This window comes from Mesocricetus auratus, unplaced genomic scaffold, assembly GCF_017639785.1.
Source record: "Mesocricetus auratus isolate SY011 unplaced genomic scaffold, BCM_Maur_2.0 Super-Scaffold_4256, whole genome shotgun sequence".
NCBI lineage: Eukaryota > Metazoa > Chordata > Mammalia > Rodentia > Cricetidae > Mesocricetus > Mesocricetus auratus.
Window position 1 is genome coordinate 123,286,783 of NW_024429182.1, and position 12,068 is coordinate 123,298,850.

The following is a 12,068-nucleotide window of genomic DNA, read 5'->3' on the forward strand; positions in this document are numbered from 1 at the left end:
TAGCTTGTAAATCGTGAAAGCTGCTAATTGGAAGGAAATTTCCTTGATAAGAAGCAGGGTGGAGGCCGGAGAGATGGCTCACAGGGTAAAGGTGATTGTTGCTAAGCCTGGTGACCTGAGTCCAATCCCCAGGACCTAGACGGGGACCGGCCGGCTTCCCTGCAAGGTCCTCCAAGCTCACCGTTTGTACAAATGCCCTGTACCAACACGCATACACTCTAAAGAACTGTCTTTTTTTTTTTTTTCTAAAACGCAGAGCAAAAGGTCTCGTTTTATCGACTATAAAAAGTGACCTTCTAAGGGAGGGTGCTTTCTGACCCCGCTTTACTTCTTTAACAGGCATCTTGTTTTTCTGCTAATTTTTAATGTACTATAATCTGTCAGTCGTCTGTGAAAATGGATTTTACATGCGTCAGACCCTTCCAGTTTTTAAACTTGCCACACAGTCCTGACTTGATTCGTGGGTGCTTCTTCTGTTCCCTTCCTGAGTTCATTAACTCTCTTTCTTTGCCACTCGATATTTTAGGGTTCACTTGGTGGTTGTTTCGTTTCATTTGGCTCATCCCCCCCAACCCCAAACTCGACTTTTGAGGAAACCTATTTATTCTACCGTTTGCCCACTTACAAACTTAAGACTACCCAGGGAATTCAATTTTAAATTGGATTTTATTTCCTCTGAGAAGATGAACGAAACTCTCATTCGCAGAGGAAAAGCAAGGTGGACGGTGCATCGCAAACTTGCTTCGCAGACGGAGCATACTCTGGGGCCTTGAGCAAGACGGGACCCTGCGCCTTTAAGAAAAACCAGAGGTAATTTTCCGCCCTCGCTTGCCCCGTCAGCTCCGCCCACGCAGCGGGCCAGCGCGAGCGCAGCGGACTGCGGCTGCGCGGCACAGGGTGCGCCTCCGTTGCCTGGTTACTACCAGCCCCCGCCGAGGCACCGGCAGGTCTCCTGTTTCCAAGATGGCCTCCAAAGCCTTGCTCTGTGAGCAGAGAACAAAGCCAGTGGCTCACCCTGAGCTGCGCAGAAAGAGTTGTATGGCGGACTCTGGCATGTGGGATATCAGTGTTTACTGCCTCGACTGTGTAGACACCTTTTCAGTTAAATGTTCTGGATGGGAGGGAAACCAGGGGCGTGCTCCAAGATGTGAGCTGTGGTTTCTCAGCCTTACCAGGGCAGGGTTTGTGCCCTCAAAACTGGTGCAACTTCCCATGTTTCCTTCGATAAAATTGTGTGTGTGTGTTTTGTTTTCATGTTAAGCTAGCTCAGAAGGAAATTCAAACTGAGCTGTGGAAATATGTAATTACACATTCACTCAAGGAAATGATACAGCTCCCCTGTTAAAAAAAAATACCTGTTCGTTTTTCTCTTTTAAAATTTAGTTTATGCCCAGATCGGATCTGATGGTGCTATGAAAATCATGGCTGGCGTGTATGTTCCTTTAGGGACATGAGCTTTGCTGTGTAACTCAGGACTTTTTGGCTTTGCTAAATAATACTAATTAACACCAACTCTTTAATGTCCCGCTTTAGGAGCCCATGTTAGGCTACCTTGTTCTATCCTGCTCTCCCTCTGCCTACTGCAAGCGCTCTGGGAATGTTTTACAGATCTAGAAACCAGAGCAAAAGGAAATTATCATTGCTTAAACATCAGCTAGTAAATGGTGGCGCCTGCATTTTAAAATCCCCGCAGTGAGAAGGAGCAAGGAGTCCCGGTTGGGCTACTTTATTCCATCCAGCGCTCCCTCTGCAAACTGAGTGCACTGAGAATGTAAGCTTAGCACTCTCCTGGGAGGCATGGGAAAGTTTCTTAGGACAGAGAATGCTCTGAGCAGACTTTTCGCCTTTTTATTCGGTACTGAGTTGAAAAAAAAAAACAACAATAATTACATAAAAACAATAGCCTACCACACTCCATCCTCTTCATCTAGTAGAAGCAGGTGGGGGAGCTTCAGTATTGAACAGTTTCCAAGCAGCAGGTCCAAGCAGATCAGCAAGTCCTGACAAGAGAGGTGTTTATAGCACTGTTGGCCACACGTCACCCCAAATCCATCCAGGGATGAGTATCAGGTAATCTGTTACCTGTACCCACAAGAAACACGCAAAATAATACATTTATTCTTTGACAATTTCATGTATGTATACAATTTTTGTTGTTTTCTTGGGGAGCAGGTATTTTGTTTTGTTTTTCAAGGCAGGGTTTCTCTGTGTAGCTCTTCTGGAACTCTCCCTGTAGATCAGACTGGCCTCAAACTCAGAGATCTGCTGCCTTTGCTTCCAGTGTGTTGGAATTAATTTTTGAAACAAGTTCTCATTATTTAACCCTGGCTGGCCTGGAACTCCCAGAGCATCACCTGCTTCTGCCTCCCAAGTCCTGGATAAAGTCGTGCAGCGCCACACCCAGCTTGTGTTTATTTTTCAGTAACTCACTAAGTTATTAGTGCTGCCTGCGTGTCTGTACTTGTGGGACATCCACTAACGCACACAGGTGACCTAACCGTACCCACGTGCATTCATCAAGAACAGTGCTAGTGCGTTATCCTTAGGCAGCATCAATTGTCCATAGCTCCTTGGCCATGGGTGACCTTCATAAGCCCCCATCTATGCTGGAATTTTGACTGGCTTCATCTTGTGAAGGCTACCATAACTTCTGTGGTTTATGAAGATAGTGGACACACACACACACACACACACACACACACACTTATTTCCTCTCTCTTTCTCTTCCTCTGTTTTTGAGACAGGGGTTCACTATGGGACCCAAACTGTCCTGGAACTTGTTACATAGTCTAAACTGGCCTCCAAATCAAGATCCTCTTGCCTCAGTCTCCTCAAAACTCGTATTATACACTGTCGTAGAAATAATATGCCTTTCCAGTGAGACTCACTCTACATGCTTAACGTGAGATTAATAAAGGAACAGCTCTTTAATAATAGTTCAAGTCCAGCTTTGGCTAATACTCAGAGAGGAGCCAGCCATGAATACAATATTTCTCTAACATGTTAGGTTTATGATTTCCACATAGGCTGTCATCCTTTTTTTTTTTTTTTTTTTTTTTTTTGGTTTTTTTTCGAGACAGGGTTTCTCTGTAGCTTTGGAGGCTGTCCTGGAACTCACTTTGTAGACCAGGCTGGCCTCGAACTCACAGAGATCCGCCTGCCTCTGCCCCCCCCCCCCAAGTGCTGGGATTAAAGGTGTGTGCCACCAACGCCCGGCTAGGCTGTCATCCTTAACTCTCTTTCCCATCCTGGCAGAAATATGCGTGCCTCAAGAAGAGAACTGGGGACTCTATGGCAGGCCAGGACTTCATGGGTTGTGACCCAGGGATGTCCCTAGAGTTTCCCTTAGAGGCAAGGTCTTTGATTTGGGGATGGACGTAAGGGCTGGCTGGTTGTAAGTCAGGATGCCTCCTTTGTTATGTGAATGGAGCCTAATGGCTGGGCAATCCCAGTAAGTAAACGTTTACATCACTGCAGCCTAAATTTTGCTTGTCTCTCACAGGCCTGGTTAGCAGACTACTGATTTTGTAGCTTAATTCATCTTGTGACTTAATTCTATGAAGTATATAACATTAATTCTATTACTTTAAGTTGATTCTACATCATTAATTCAAGTTTCTGTTATATCAGCATCACTATGGCCAGCTTCTACTTAACTCCTTTTGACAAATAGGTTATGGCTGCTCTTGTACCATATGGCAGCAGGTGTCAGGTATAGGGATGTGGCGGCCACTTTAGACAGGACATGCAATTTCTACTTTGACATAGCCTCCACTATTTCCTCCTGTCACACAGTAGGCCTAAACATTAGGTATCATTTATATTGATTGCAGTCTGCACAAATATGTTCCTTGGAGGTAAATTTTAATTACATTTTTAAAAAATGCCATTGTGCAGGTGGAATTGAGAATAACATGTGAGAGTTCTTGCTGTCCACCTGGGGATCCTGGGGATCTAACTTGGGTCTTCAGGCTTGGCATCAGGTGCCTTTGTCTTCTGAGCCATCCCAATAGTCCAAGTCAAATGTATCTCAGTAGCAAGAGCAGGGGTGGGAGAATGAAATAAAAGTCTTCCAGGAATAATTGGAAGGTGTCCACTTCTGAAAAATGAAAAATCTATCCCCTGAGTGTGGGTGTGGGTGAGAGATTTATCTACGTTGGTCAACTTTGCACACCAGTGCTTGGGAGGCTGAGGCAAGAGGATTGTCCAGCACTGTCAGCCCTTGCTCTCCCAGTTTACTTATTGAAGTTATTTTCCCAGCTTTATAGGTATTTTGACACTAGGGTAGATAGTAAAAAGTTACTGGACAGAGAGAAGAGTAGAATGAAAAACAAGTTTAACAAACAAGATTCCAGAGCCAACACTGTAACTCAGCTCATAAAGTTGAAGGGAGAAACCTTCTCACCCAAGGGTAGTTTACCCTGGAGCTAACCACAAGTGACTGTGGCCAGGGAACACAGATCTTGGTTACTCCACATCCCACGTTCTAACCTGGCAGCAGCTCTGCTAAAGGTGTTGTAATAATAGAACAAAGAACGTCATAAATCGAGGCGCTTTTTTAAGGACCTTGGTTTGGAAACATCAGGTACGCAGGTTACAGCCAAGCAGGGAACACGCTGCTTCAGACTTCAAACACTATCTGAACATGTTCTCAGTGTAGGGTTTGGTAGAAGCTACATTACAAATTGATTTACCTCAGCTGGGCAGTGGTGGCTCTTGCCTATAATCCCTGCACTCAGGAGGCAGAGGCAGGTAGATCTCTGTGAGTTCAAAGTAAACCTGGTATATGGAGTGAGTTCCAAAACAGCTAGGGCCATTACACAGAGAAACCCTATTTCAAAAACAACAAAACAAACAAACAAACAAACAAAGAATTAGCAGCTTTCCCCAAAAGAGATGACTCTTACAAGGACAGGGGTTCAGTTCCCAGCACCTGTTCTGTATGTAACTCCAGCTGCAGCGAATGCAACTTCTTTTAGAACCATAGGCACCTGCACTCACATGTTCACCAACACATACACACACACACACACACACACACACACACAAATGCAGCTTTCTTAGTGATATTCTTGACCTTGGTCCATTGCTTTTGTTGTTTTATTTTGTTTATTTGGCAGTGGATAGCAGTTATTGCAGAAGATTCCCAACTGGTCAATGCTGAAAAATAAGGGACTAGTGAGTATCCTAAATGTGATGAGTTTATCAACCCCCCTGACCTTCTCAAGGCTCAGGGAACATCCATGGGAAGAGGGAAGGTGTTAAGAGCTGGTGGGTAGGGAGGAGTATTTAAATGCTGTGCTCTGAATGTGACATGATGTGACTTTTGTATTCACGGACTCACAGCATCTGTGCCTACCTGTACATGTCCAAGCCAGTCAGTATTCCAGCATAGTCAGAGGGGAAACTTCTGAGGCCTCATTCCTAATTAGGAGCCAGAGGCAGTTAATGGTTCCTAGGAGATGAGTAATTTGTTTTCGGGGATGCGCCCGTTGGTAAATTGCCCCTGTTCAATCTGGGTAGAAGACCCCACACCCATTCACATGGAGACACACTAATTGGAGTCCATGGATTACTGAAAAGGAGAAGAAGGAGATGGTATTAGTCGGGTTTCAGAGGAACAGGACTGGTAGAATTCATCTACATATAAAAAGAGGATTTATTAGAGAGGCTTACAGACTGTGACCCAACTAGTCCACTAATGGCTGTCTCCTGATGGAGAGGCCAAGAATCTGGTAATTGTTCAGTTCACAAGGCTGGATGTTGTTGACATAAAAACCACATCTCTGGCTGGACATTGGGGTGCAAGCCTTTAATCCCAGCACTTAAGAGGCAGAGGCAGGCGGATCTCTGTGAGTTCGAGGACAGCCTGGTCTACAGTGTGAGTTCCAGGATAGCCTCCAAAACAATAGAGAAACCCTGTCTCAAAAAACCAAAAAAGCAAACAAACAAACAAAAAAAAACCAACAATGACAACAACAATAAAACACAGCTCTCATTTTGAAGGGAGTAAGGGACAGTTTATTCTGGAGCCATTTTGAATGACCATGGCAAGGGAACATAGATTTAGGTTGCCCCAAGTTCCATATTCCAACATGGGAGCAGTTTCATGGGTTTTTATAAAAAGTCGTAAATCAAGGCAAGTTTCAAAGGCATTGGTGGGTACGTCAAAGAGGCCGATACAATCAAAAGGGGCGGTGTGCATGACTGTTCAATGGGACTAAAATGTTATCTGCCATTCTTAGTTCTTAGATGGGTGGAATCTGGTATTCTTCTAAGTTAAATCGTCTCAGAGTTTTGTTTTTGTTGTTGTTGTTCTTATAAGGTTTTAGTTCGGATACAGAGTGGGGCAAGGCACGGCTTTTCCAAAAGGCTAAAACTAGCTTCTGAACCTACAAAATTCCAGTCTTTCCATAGCACCAAAATTCCAATTGCTCCATTAGTCTCTGAAGACACAGAAACTCGTCTCAAGAGTTTTTATTTTTTCTTTCTTTCCTTTTTTTTTGTTTACAGCCAGAGAGCTTCTTTTCAGGAAGTTTCATTCACAATGTCTCAGTTGGCTTTCGGTCTACATTGGAATCCCAGAGAAGAAGAAGGCCTGGACAAATAATGCCTCAGCAGCAGGACAGATGAGCTTGTCATCAAGAGTGAGGGCAAGCAGGCAAAAGCAAAAGCTTCCTCCTTCCATGTCCTTTTATGTCAACCGCCACCAGAAGGTGTGACCCAGATTTAGGATGGGTCTTCCCAACTCAATTAATCCAACTAAGAAAAACCCTTCCCAGGTGTGCCCACCTGTTTGGGTCAAGATACAATGTATACAAGATGTATGAAGTTGTTAAAGAATAAGTGATACTCTTTTAAGAAAGAATTAGCAGATTCCTTTATAGGGCCACTTGGAAAGGATAGACAGCTTTTATTTCTCAGGACTTGGGAAGTAAAGGAAGGAGGACCTCATGAATTGAGGCTACATAGTGGAATCTTGTTTCAAAAAACAAAACAAAAGAACAAAGCTGGGAGTAGAACCTCATACATATAATCACAGCTCCTTGCTAAAGCTGGGGGACTGCTGTAAGTTTGAGGCAAGCCTGGCTACATAGTGAGTTCTAAGCCAGCCAGGACTACAGAGTGAGACCCTGCCTCAAGAAAACAAAACAACAACAATAACAAAAGCAAGTGTCAAGAAAGATGCTTGCCTCCAACCTGATGACCCCAGTTCAGTCCCCAGAACTCACAGGATCACAGAAGAAAACCAACTCCTTGTCCTTGACCTCTACACGCATGCTGTGGTTCCTGAGCTCCTCACACTTAGAATAAATAAATGTAATCAAAGCAGACCTAAGTAAGGATTCTCAAAGGGAAGTGTCAGTGGTCAGAGGACTGTGACACTCAATGCTATTGCTCTCTGCAGCCCAAGGAGTTCCCTAAATCTTCTAGTGACCTCAACTTAGGCCAAACCAAGATTCCTAGCCTCAGTGAAGAAAAGAATTTGGGGACTAGCTAGTTTGAATCAAAGTTGGTGATTCTCTCTCTCTCTCTCTCTTTCTCTCTCAAGACAGAGTTTCTCTGTGGCTTTGGAGGCTGTCCTGGAACTAGCTCTTGTAGACCAGGCTGATCTCGAACTCACAGAGATCCGTCTGCCTCTCCCTCCTGAGTGCTGGGGTTGGAGGCATGAGTGTGCCACCACCGCCCTGCCAAAGATGTTTTGATAAAAGCTTGAACATGAGGGTTGAAAAGAGAGGGAAAAGATTTGTCCATGTGCTGGGTATATTTCCTAAGAGCATAGCAGAGTGTATGTCATAGTCAAGTGGAGGTATATGCCTATCCAGGAGAGTCTCAGGCAACTGAACCAACACTGTCGATATATATCATTTTGGTGACTTTCCAGTTATAGCTCAAAAGATGGGAAAGAGCCAGGCATTAGTGGCGCACGCCTTTAATTCCAGCACTTGGGAGGCATAGGCAGGAAGGTCTCTGTGAGTTCGAGGCCAGCCTGGTCTACAGAGTAAGTTCCAGGACAGCCTCCAAAACAACACAGAGAAACCCTGACTCGTAAACAAAACAAAAACGGTGCCAAAGAAATGTCTTTCCTTCTTTTGTCTTTTTAATTTTTTTTCAGTTGATATATATGAATGTTTATCTGTTTGTATGTAGTGTTCTCTGTGTGTATAGGGCCTGAGGAGGCCAGATGAGGGTACTGGATCCCCTGGAGTAACTAGAGTTACAGATGGTTGTGGTTGCTGGGAACTTTGAATCAAGGTCCTCTGCAAGAAGAGCAAGTGCTTCTTTTTTTTTAAAATTTTTATTTATTATGTATATAGTATCATGTCTACATGTATCCCTGCAGGTCAGAGGAGGGCACCAGATCTCATTACGAATGGTTGTGAGCCATCATGTGGTTGCTGGGAATTGAACTCAGGACCTCTGGAAGATCAGCCAGTGCTCTTAACCTCTGAGCCATCTCTCCAGCCCGAGCAAGTGCTTCTTAAGCATCTTAAGAGATGGCTTTCAGCTGGGCAGTGGTGGTACTCGCCTTTAACTCCAGCACTCAGGAGGCAGAGGCATCTCTGTGAGTCTGAAGCCAGCCTGGTCTACAGAGAGAGTCCCAGGACAGCCAGGACTACACAGAGAAACCTTGGGGAGAGAGAGAGAGAGAGAGAGAGAGAGAGAGAGAGAGAGAGAGAGAGAGAGAGAGAGAGAGGGCTCTCACTGAGCTGTCTCTCCAGTGCTGTCTTTGTTTTGATGAGTGAGTTTATAGGATAGTGACAGAGGTGCCTTGGATGGCATTATATATACTGATAAAGTAAAACCAGAAGCCAATAGGGTTGCTATAAGATCTTAGTACATCGCCTGTCCCTACAACTTGTTTTTCCTTGTGAGATTCCTAGAAAGTCATAGGTTTATGGTTGAAGAAGGGAGAAAGACCCTAAGTAGTTTGTTTTTCTGGAATTCTTGCTTTTCTGCTGACTAGAGGCTTCAACTGTATTCCTAGATAAGGGTTCCTTTCTCCCCAATCATGTTCCCATAATTTTCCCTGTGTTTCTATCCTACCTCTGAAGGATGCTTCAGAGAATTCTACATTTACAAAATGTGTAGCAAGTCAAGTATTGTGGCTCTCAACTGTAATCTGGAGAGACTAAGGAAGGGAGGTCTCTCTGAGTTCGAGACCAGCCTAGGCTACACAGTGAGGCCTTGTCTCCACACAAGCAAAAACAAACAAACAAACAAACAAAAAGTCATGGGGGAATAGCTATGGGTGCTCAGAGAAAGAACAGTCAGCTGTGCACACGGCCTTCACCTTGATCTTCAGGGAGAATGGCCCTACTGCTCACTAGGAAGGACTGAGAACCTCTGAACCAATGGTTCTCAACCTTCCTAACCCTTCGGCCCTTAACACAGTTCCTCATGTTGTGGTGAGCCCCAGCCATAAAATTATTTCCTTGCTACTTCAGAACTGTAATTTTGTTACTGTGATGAATTATAATGTAAATATAATTGAGAACTACTGCTGTAAGCCCTAAGAGCCCCTTCTAATGAAAAGATAGCATAGGGACAAAGAAAAAGTAGCCGGAGGTAGAAAGACCTAACAAGCCAGATGGTGGTGACACATGTTTTTAATCCCAGCCAGCACTCAGGAGGCAGAAGCAGGTAGATCTCTGTGAGTTAAAGGCCAGCCTGGTCTACAGAGTGAGTTCCAGGACAGCCAGGGATACACAGAGAAACTGAAACCCTGGGGGGAGAGGGAGAGAGAGAGAGAGAGGTATGCCTATGCAGTCTGGTTGAAGCCTCTCACTATCAGGGAATCAGGAATTCTGGTACAATTCACACCACCTCCTATGGCTCAGGGAATGTTTCAGAGGAAGAGGGCAGCTTGAAATCTTGCAAGAACTGAAAGAATGAAGAACTGTGGAACGCCGTCCTCTAGACTCATACAACCCTTGTAGAGGTGAACTCACAACTGCATTTGCCTTCCTGGGTCCACACAAGACTGGTCCTGTCAATAGACAGTCAGAGGAGGGGTCCATAAGGACCCAAACCTTACTGTTAAACTTTTGCCTGTTGACAGAACCTAGGAAAAGGGAGTCACTGTCTTCAGTTGTGTACTGATGGCCGAGTCTACCAGGCTCTGAGCCCATGGTCACACAGCCCTGGTTAAACTCAGCAGATCACAAAACAGGAGGAAAAAATGTGAACAAGAGAAAGAGATTCAGGACGTGGGGTTAGGAGGGTCTCAGATGCATTATGCATATGTGTGAAACTGTCAGAGAACAAATTTAACTGGGGAGAAAAGAATTCTAGCATATTCAACAACTGCTTATGGCCTTTCTCTTTTCCTACCTACAAATCTGCAGTTTTCAAGGAATCTCACCAGAAACCTCACAGGGAAAGGGACATGTACTAAGCCCTCATCCAATTTATTTCTTACTTTTTGGTTGTTTTCAAACAGAGTCTCTCCAGTCTGTATCTCTGGCTGTCCTGGAATTTGCTCTGAACACCAGGCTGGCCTGCCTTTGCCTCCTGAGTGCTGGGATTAAAGGTGTATGCCACCACCCAGTAACTTCCTTGTGCAATCTTTTTGGGGGGAGTGGTTGATACAGGGTTTCTCTTGACTGTCCTGGAACTCATAATTTCATCTAAGGCATCTGGGACCACCCTATAATCTCATGGGGGGGAGAGGATGATGGAAGAAGAAAGGTTTCTTGGCAGCCTTTTGAAATGTAACCTAAAGAGCCACTAAAATGATATATAAGGCTAATACTAAGACAATTAATTGTGACTCTCCCTTGGGAAGCACATGTCCAGTACGTGGATATGTTTCTGAGTACTTTCTCCTAACCCTTAAGCCTATATTAAAATATATTTAATACAAATTCCATCCCTGTTTCAAACCAGCCAGGTCTGAAATTCCCCTCGTCTATGATATGCTGAGCAGAAAATGGAAATAAGGTGTCCCTCGGTGAGCCCAGAAACTGCTCAAAAATTTAACTTTAGTCTGTGTGGGACAATCTTCCTCAGTTGCATGTAGTAGGGTTGCATTCATCTGACTTGGCCCTCTGATCCCCCCTCCCCCAAGACAAGGTTTCTCTATATTACAGCCCTAGCTGTCCTGGAACTCACTCTGTAGAAGAGGCTGACCTGGAACTCACAGAGCTTCCCCCTTCCTCTGCCTCCTGAGTGCTGGGATTAAAGATAAGCTCCGGCCAAGGTCACTGAGCTGGCATCCTCTGGTATTTTAACCACATCACTTGGTATTGTCAATGAAATCCCCCAACTGGACTGCTCCAAGGGTGCCAAGTGGCCATCTCTCCAGGAGGTAGAGAGAGAATAGCCAGAGGCATTTGAGGGAGTCTAAATTGCCTTGGCTACCCCTTAGAGCTGGGTGTGCAGCTTGCTGGTTTTAAAGAGTGTCGCACCTGCTGTGCGGCCTGCATCCGAGAATGTAGCGAGGTGGTCGGGATAGAAGACACAGAGACCGGTCGGTTGCTTTAAGAAAACTTTATGTTTCCCAAGTCAGCTTAGGAGGAGACCCCAGTCCGCTTAGGAGAGAGAAGTCTCAGGAGAAGTCTCAGGAGAAGTCCCTCTAAGAAAAAGGAGCTTCCCTTTTTAAGGACTTCTGCCATTCATCTACATACCATTCTTTCCTCCTGGCTGGTGGTCTAATCTCCGGCCCCAGAATCGGGGAGACACCACAGGGAAACAGGAAGAGGCATCTAGCCATAGAGGATGTGAAAGGCATGGTATTTCAGTGAGCAAGCCCTATCTGAGCCCTAAAGCACTGAATTGTTTTCAGTAAACATTACATAGATGCCTGCTCCCAGGCCGAAGGGGAAGTGGGTTTCTGCTCAAGGTCTGGTGTCCCCACAAAAGAGAAAGGTGCAGTTCTGCAAGGCCAGGGGTGGAATCTGGAACAACCTGGAAGTGTTCAGGCCAGAAGAGCCCTGTGGCTTTGATATGCATTACAGGTACATGTCAACAGTGTTAAGGGACCTAAGAAACCCGAAGGTTAGCATGGGGCTTTGATATATATTATACGTGTAGAGAACCTCGTGTGCCTTTTGCGGTAGTTGTCT

General features: G+C 44.9%; 1 long non-coding RNA gene across 1 annotated transcript; it reads left to right on the forward strand.

Moving 5' to 3' along the window:
* The first annotated feature begins 74 nt into the window (after window positions 1-74).
* Window positions 75-6,865, forward strand: LOC121135400. Its single transcript, XR_005872538.1, has 2 exons — window positions 75-810; window positions 6,514-6,865. It is a non-coding gene; the product is annotated as an uncharacterized LOC121135400 (long non-coding RNA).
* Window positions 6,866-12,068: the final 5,203 nt, after the last annotated feature.